General features: G+C 41.6%; 1 protein-coding gene across 3 annotated transcripts in view; it reads right to left on the bottom strand.

The window, feature by feature from the left end:
* Positions 1–8,075, bottom strand: part of LHFPL1 (lipoma HMGIC fusion partner-like 1) — a 53,588-nt gene extending 45,513 nt beyond the window's left edge. For 2 of the 3 annotated variants that reach the window (XM_011953525.1, XM_011953527.1), the window contains exon 1: positions 7,710–8,075. The gene's annotated coding sequence lies outside the window, so the exon portion shown is untranslated. The remainder of the gene's footprint in view (positions 1–7,709) is intronic. The other variant, XM_011953526.1, reaches the window with a different exon arrangement.
* Between the last annotated feature and the right edge of the window lie 333 nt (positions 8,076–8,408).

The following is an 8,408-nucleotide window of genomic DNA, read 5'->3' as shown; positions in this document are numbered from 1 at the left end:
AAAAAAAAAGAAAAGAAAAAAGAAAAGCTTCCTCATCCTTTGCTGGATACAATCCAAAAAGCTTCTCAAAATTCTGAAATAGATCAGGATCAGGCACTCCCTACCTTGCAGCAGGAACATATAGCTGTAAGGACCTTTCAAGGTCCTTTTTGGAACAAGTAATCTTGTAATCAAGACGCTGAGAGTCTTTCCAGATCTAGTTCCTCAGCTCAGCTCACAAATGGTTTTCACAGACCCCTCTGTCAAAAATCAACAACTTTCCTCCCAGCTCCATTAATCTGCCATTGCTTTCTGGCCTGTTTCTCTACTGGGCCGGTTAGAGACCACACTGCAGCTTGATGACAGGACTGTGAATGTCTCCAGCAGGCAGATGGTGGAATATGTTTCAAAAACTTCTCCATGATTCGCCACCATTGCTTAAAGTTATATGTGGTGGTGTAGAGGACGGGGAAGGAGGTTGGGGGACCCAAAGCAGGGGAAGTACAGGGACTGGCTGTATAGGGTCATTGCCACATTCCCAATTTTAGACACTGACAGGAACAAGCAGCAGAGGTACTAAGTGTCTCAGGGTCTCAGTCATGAGCCCTTTCACAACCATCGTCAAACAGTGCCTGACACAGAGCAGGCAGTTCAATTCACGTTTGTTTAGTGAAAGCCATTTCATAGAATCATTCAATTTCCAGATGGGTAGGGAACTTAATGAATCATTTAATCCAACCTTCTTGTTTTACATATGGGAGAATTTGGCCCAGTAAAGGAGGAAGTGATTTTCTTCAAGTCACAGAGTAAGTTAGCAAGCAGCAACATCAGAACCAGAAACCTGATCTGCGGATGCCTAGGCCAGTACTTTTCTACCACGCAATGTTAAACTACCCCCTCTCCATCACTTTACAGATGGGAATATGGAGAGGAAGTGATTTACTCAAGGGTGAAGGGCTAGTGAGGTACACTGGCCAGATCAGAGCCCAGTTACTTGATTCTTAATATACTGCTCGTTTTTTACTCAACCACAATTCCCCTCTTGATACATATGTATTTTGTGCTATGTGTTTTGTGCAGGAAGGGAGCAGAGATCGTAAATTGCAGGTGCTTACTCTGGAATGTTAGGGCTTGGGAAGAAAGTGCCCTGAGCTGGGCCCCTGGGAATTAGGCTTTGTGGTTGAGAATGGGAGGAATGAGAGAAAGATGTGATGAGGGATTGAAAGGCAACAGGGGGAGAAGTGAAACTAGTTTTGAGTAATTGCTGTTAGACAGCAGGTATGGTTGGCCGCAATGAGGTAATGCCTCTGCTTGTTATATTAGAGTTTGTAAGATTACAAAAAGTGCAAGCAGCCCTCCGTTACAGACTCATTTCCTGATGAAGAAGCCCAGGCCAGAGGAGGAGAGGAAACAAGCTGACAAACAGCTATTAGCTGTGTCATCACAATCCCTTCCAAATCCGTTATTGTATGTGCTCTGCCCAACGGTCTTCTTAGGTTAGTAAGAAAGATATTAACCCAAATTTACAAATGAGTAAATTGAGTTTCAGAAAGACAAGTGACCTACCCAAGGGTACACAGTGATTCAATGGCAAAGCCATAATTTCTCACTTCTCTTTTACCTGAAGGCTTCCCCTACAGTATTATCCCAAAAGTATTACAATTAAAAGCCTCCATGGTTTCCCATAGAGAATTAAAAAAAAAAAAGTTGAAGAATCAGGAAAGAATTCCAGGGAAGACAGAAGGAAACCCAAATTCTCCAGACATAGTGCAAACACCGTCAGGGCAAGAACATTTCTTTCAATCTCAGCACTTGTAGTCAAAACTAACTCCAAATGTCCCTCATGGACGTCATCACCTGGAGATCAAAAGTCTCAGTATGAAGCAAAAAGAACAAATCTGGAAGCATCATACTACCTGATTTCAAACTATACTATAAGGCCAGTCACCAAAACAGCGTGGTACTGGTATAAAAATAGGCACATAGACCAACGGAACAGAATAGAGAACCCAGAAAAACCCAAATACAGCCAAATGGTCACTGAGAAAGCAAACAAAAACAAAAAGTGGGGAAAGGACGCCCTTTTCAACAAATAGCGCTGTAATAATTGGCTAGCCACAATTAGGAGAATGAAGCTGGATCCTCATCTCTCACTTTATACAAAAATCAACTGAAGATGGATTAAGGACTTAAACCCAAGACCTGAAACTAGAAAGATTCTAGAAGATAGCATTGAAAAAACCCTTCTAGACATTGGCTTAGGCAAGGATTTCATGACCAAGGACCCAAAAGCAAATGCAATAAAAACAAAGATAAACAGCTGGGACCTAATTAAACTAAAAAGCTTTTGCATGGCAAAAGGAATGGTCTGCAGAGTAAGCAGACAATCCACAGAGTGAGAGAAAATCTTCACAATCTATACATCTGACAAAGGACTAATATCCAGAATCTACAATGAACTCAAACAAATCAGTAAGAAAAAGAAAACAAACAATCCCATCAGAAAGTTGTCTAAAGACATGAATAGACAATTCTTAAAAAAAGATATACAAATGGAGAACAGACATATGAAAAAAAAATGCTCATCACCACTAATGATCAGGGAAATGCAAATCAAAACCACAATACAATGCCACCTTATCCTGCATGAATGGCCATAATCAAAAAATCAAAAAACAGTAAATGTTGGCATGGATGCAGTGAAAAGGGAACACTTCTACACCGAGGGTGGGTGTACGCTAGTACACTGTGGAAAACAGTGTGGAGATTCCCTAAAGAACTAAAAGTAGAACTACTATTTGATCCAGCAATGCCACTACTGGGTATCTACCTAGAGGGAAAGAAGTCATTATTGCAGCGACCTGGATGAGATTGGAGACTATTATTCTAAGTGATGTAACTCAGAAATGAAAAACTAAACATCATATTTCTCACTGGTATGTGGGAGCTAAGCTATGAGGATGCAAAGGCATAAGAATGACACAATGGACTTTGGGGAGTTGGGCGGAAGGCGAGAGATAAAAGACTACAAATATGGTGCAGAGTATACTGCTTGGGTGATGGGTACACCAAAATGTCACAAATCACCACTAAAGAACTTATTCATGTAACCAAATATCACCTGTACCCCAATAACTTATGGAAAAATAAAATTTTTTTAAAAGTCCCAATATAACAACCAGTAGGAGGGGCAGAGAACTTAAGGCAGAGGATCGGACTATCTCTGTGTAGTACCGAGACTACAGTAGAAATAAGGGGAGGGGTTGTAATATATGGTTGTCCTCACCTGTGACAAATGAAGCTGTTAAATTAAACTACAATACTCTCAACTGCTGTTACCATGATTTCAGTTTAAAAGTAACGTTTTTGAAGCCAAGACATAGGAAGGCAAATTCTCAAAATTCAATTTAAATTAAATATGTTTAGCTTTAGAAAAACTAATTGTGCTTCAGAATTTAGATGAAGTACTTTCAACTGTAGGGAAAATTCATAGCCTTTATTTCATTTATGACTAAGGTGACCAACCATGTCAGTTTCCCTGGGACTCAGGGGTTTCCTGGGATGTAGAATTTGCAGTGATAAAACCAGGAAAGTCCCAAACAACCTTGGATGAAATGGTCACCCTATTTAGGACTAGAGATGTTATGGGCTAGCACGATCCATGGACAGCAGTTTCAGAATCACTGCCATAGATAATTCTTTAATATTCTCTTTTCAGGACTCAAACAATATAAAGTTAAAAGTGACCATGGAATTAAACATTGAAGATATGAAGCTTGTATACTTCAAATGTAAACCTTTCTAAATCATAGACTTGACTTGAATGGAGTCAAGGTAGAGATCTCAGAGATCCAATTGCTTAATAGTTTCTGAACACAATATGAGTCTCAGCCCACCTTCTCTTGTGGCTGGATAGAGAGGCCTCAGGGCACATGTAGTCTGTTCACACACACTGCTTTATGTTCACATGCGGTGGACAGTGAAGTGTATTCTAGAAAATGCTTTTAATTATGCCACCTGCAATGGAGTAATCTCCTTCATGACAACCCTCCGAAGCAATCCAAGTTCATTCCCAGAAACCGGCTAAGTCACTTTATATTTACATAACTAGAAATCACAAACAATGCTACATTTTATTCTATCTTAATTCCTGTTGTATACTTCATATATGTAACAGCTTTGTTTCCCTGTCCTGGAATTTCCAGCCAAACAGCCACACTGGGTTTCAAGAACCAAGAACTCACCCTGATGCTCCTGCTGAGTGGTCGAGTTACCAGGCATTGATAGGACTGCAGCTGAACCTCTCTCTCTAGGTGTCACACTATCCCTCATTCCTCAGGTTTTTTAATCTGCTAGATGGGTCGCAAGCCTGTTTCCGAGATTGGTTGTATGAGATGCAGTGAATGCTGCCAGAAAGTTGTCATAAATAGGATAAAAGCATGAGTTCTGTTCTGAATTTGCTATCCTTACTAAAGCCTAATGTTTGCTCATCTTTAGAGATAATGCTAGCCATTCTAGCACAGCCTCGTGGGTAGAAGTCACCTCAACCTATATGATGCAGGAAACCCACCTAAACCACACATGGCAAATGGTTATCTCTATTACTTTTAAAGAACTCTAGGAAAGGAGAATCTATAATATCTCTGAGTAGCTTAACAACTCTCACTGTCAATAAATAATTTGTCACATGCCTTTATAAACTTTGCTTTTTGCAACCTAAGGCCAGATCCTTTTGTTGGGTCCTCAGAGGGAATGGAGAACAGCTAGCTACTATCTTCCAGATGAGAGCCCTTCATCAACTCGATTGCTAGCAGGAGATCTTTAGCCTTTTTCCCCATAATGAGCATTCTCCCTCTCCCTGTGGTGTCCAATTGCCAAGCCTTTAATAATTTGTTCTCACTTTTTTTTTCACTCTCTTATATACCTGCTCATGTAGGGGCACTTACAATGAAGTATCAGTGAAAGTGAAACGTTGCTTTTATATTTCTCTTGGTGGAGAAAAACAAAGCTACTCCTTCCTCTATCACCTCCTCCCCAGTACCCACAGAAAAAGACACAAATCCTTTTGTTCCCACTTGAGCTTGTTGTGCAACTTCTGAGTTAAGGAAAGCACTGCCTTTCCCAGGGTAAGAGGGTACAGGCAAAACAGTAAGCAAATTAAAGACTAGAACATGAAATGGTAAGAAAGGGAGTCAGTGACTTAACAGCTGCTGAGAGAAACATGCTTGCAAGACTGGTGGTTTAGGACTGGTCTGTGAAGAGAAGCTTTCTTGGCACTGGTGTTGGCAAAGGAATGTGAACAGGCCTTTCTCCTCACGCCCCCAGACAGTGTGCATTGTCTTCCTGCCAATCCTGTTACAAATACATCTTACCCAGAGTTGAGACTTCCCTAGGAAATGAACGAGATATGCAGGCATATGTTTCCAGTGGGTAAATAGAGGCCTGCTCCAGAGAAACGTGTTGGACTGATGTGACTCCTTGTATCAAGTTGGGTAGATGAGCAGCCTGACCATGTTAGATCTGTCTGTTTCAGACAAAGCTTTAAAAAAAAATACTGCTACTCCCCCAACATTTCTTTCCTCATGTTCTGCTACCTATCTCCCTCAGGGGTTTCTTCTCTCCTGGCTACCTCCATTATGAGAAGTGCTCTGAATTCTCCTGTGCCTGAAATCATCTCACGATGTACTCACTCAAAGGGCTTTATTTTCCATTTCTACCTTGGTGACTCTAAGAAGATCTCTCTTTTGACTTATGTCTTTTATTTCAAATTCCTCAGATTTCATGTTTGCTGCACCTCTTTCTGGGCCTTCTTCTTCCTTCCCTCCTCTTTTAGTTTGGGGTAGAAAGACTAGTAAAACTGTGTTGGGTGAGTTTATGTGTTTATTTGCATCTCTCCATCCAGAGGTGGGAATGCACACAAGCTGGTAAGGCATTAAAAGGCAGGAAGTCAGAGACTAAGTGGAGAGAAAGGACTAACTGAGCAATTGATAACTTTGAAATGACTAACTCTAAATAAATATATTTGACCATGCAGAGACAAAGTGAGCTCAGAAAAAGAACCTCCACATCAGGTCCTGGGCTATTTCCTTTCTCCAGAGTTTGAGACTGAAAAGGTAGGAACTAGAATAACCTCCCCAAATTTCATATGAGTTTCTCTCTCCTTCCCTCTCCCCAAGATGCTGTTCCTTGAGCTCCCCATCTGTCCTTTGATTTTAAAAGTGAGGTGCCAATAAGAGAGCTTCATCTCAGTTCTTATTCTGGCTAGACAGGTGCCATCATCTTCAGTGATAAGCTGGTTGGCTACGAGTTCTGTCTCGCACTCTCAGCTAGTTAGAAACTACCCCTATCAAGATCCCTGGCAAGACACTGTTAAGTTCTAAACACCAGCCATGTTATTGTTGCCCATTAGTCTCTCTACCCCATTGTATAAGCTGGGAATAAAATGTCACCACAGCTGACCACTTCCATTGAGTGAATCTGGCCTATATGGGAAGAAGATGGGCTGATTGCTTTTCCAATCACTTCAGAGAAGTTGAGAGGCAGCATGGTATATCAAGAATGTTTCTCAACAGAATCACTTTCAATGCTTGTTTAGAATCACTTTCAATGCTTGTTCAAAATGCAGACTATGTCACCCCCCTCCTAGATTCACTGAATTCGAATTTATGGGAATTCATATTGCTAAAAATCCCCAATTGATTCTAATGGGAACTAATGATTGAGGAATACTGTTTTAGTGGAAGAGTCACAATTTTGAAATCAGATCAGAGACACAGTCCTGAAGTCTGCCCCTTACAGGCTATATGCCCATAAAAAGATCACTTAAAATCTATGAGTTTTGGTTTCATTTATAAAATGGAAATGATTAAGCATAAAATTCAAGTGAAACAACATCTGCACTATACCTAACACCAGAGTAGGTATCAATTCTCTCCCTTTCTACCAGAAAAGACCCTATTCTCTCATAAGTAATGGAAAAGATTTGAAGCCATCTAAGAATTAGAATGTCTCTCCTTTCCCCTTTCTCTCCCCACAACCACTCCGTGGGTGATTTTTCCTCACCCCTAGGCTTCGTTCTATTTTCAGTTCCCCACAACAAAATGAAACCACTTGGCCCAGTGTTCTTTGCAAGAATGGATTTGTAGTTTAAGTATTTCAGGTTCTTTTGGAAATTGTCATGCCTTGGCGCACACAGTAGGAACTCATAAATATTTACCGAATGGATGCATTCTTTTATTTCCAGCCTAAGAGGCCTCAATATTTGCATTTCAGTTTAGCTTCATTACCCCATTTCAGTCGCATAACCCCTCAGATTTAGGCAAATCTAGGAGATCAACCTACCACATTAGCAAACCGGATCCATTTTTACTTGTATAGACAGGTCATAACAAAATCACTCTCTCCACTCCCAGAAACAGGCACTTCCTCTCCTCAGGTTACCAACTCCCCTGGGGAAACCAACTAGCACTTAACCCTTAGGTCCTCAAATCTTGTCAATATGAAATAGGAATCCAGCCCTGATTCATCTTAGCCTCTGTGCAAACAACGGACTATGAAGAAATAAAAAAGCACCAGGCTGCCCTTGGGTAGAAAACGGCTTCTCTGAGATTTGAGATGAAAGGACAGGAAACCTGAGAAAGGAAAGGGAGAAGGGGGGCTGAGCAAGGGGAGAGCAAAGCAGTTTCTTATCCAGCTGTTTGAATTGCATTTGGCCCAAGTTGCATATTTACCTTCTGACCACGAAGGCTGACTGACTTGTTCCCTCTCTTCAGGCTCAGATCTCAGAAACAACTTCTCCTCACAGCTTGTTAGACAAGGATGGGAATACTAGCTGCCCTTTGCAGTGATGCCTGAAAACCTTGCTTTACCTTTGGGAGAAAGGGGCGGAGTCCAACCTAATGGGGATTAACTCCAAACACGCTGGAGGCTTCAAACCCAGCCTCAGACATACAGGCACTTGAAATAGAAAGTAGCTTAGTGGGCACAGAGTCCCCAAACCTCCAACCTCACAGCGGACCATTCAATTCAGCTTTGTGTGTGTGAGCGTTTGTGTATGTGTGTGTGTGTGTGTGCGCGCGCGCGCGCAGGCATGCCCGCTCTTGAACTGCGTTATCTTACTTCCTCACTTACTGCCCAAAAGCCTGCTGAGGAACAGAGATTATCTCTAATTTTCCTCCAATGACCTAAATAGTCTCTACCACGGTAGGTAGCAGACCCATGTGGCTAGAAGTGACTGAGAGAACACATGCCTAAATAGAATAAGACAGAACAACCTCTTCTCCCCAAACTGATTTCCATTGCCTGATGGGGAAGATGCTCCAGCAGAGCAATCTTTGGCTCCAAGTTGTAATGAGCTTACATTTAAGAATTTGTGGAAATCGGGCCGGGCGCGGTGGCTCAAGCCTGTAATCCCAGCACTTTGGGAGGCC

The sequence above is a fragment of the Colobus angolensis genome, unplaced genomic scaffold, assembly GCF_000951035.1.
Source record: "Colobus angolensis palliatus isolate OR3802 unplaced genomic scaffold, Cang.pa_1.0 Scaffold366, whole genome shotgun sequence".
NCBI lineage: Eukaryota > Metazoa > Chordata > Mammalia > Primates > Cercopithecidae > Colobus > Colobus angolensis.
Note: the sequence above shows the minus strand (reverse complement) of the source record. Positions and strands in the feature narration are given on the sequence as shown.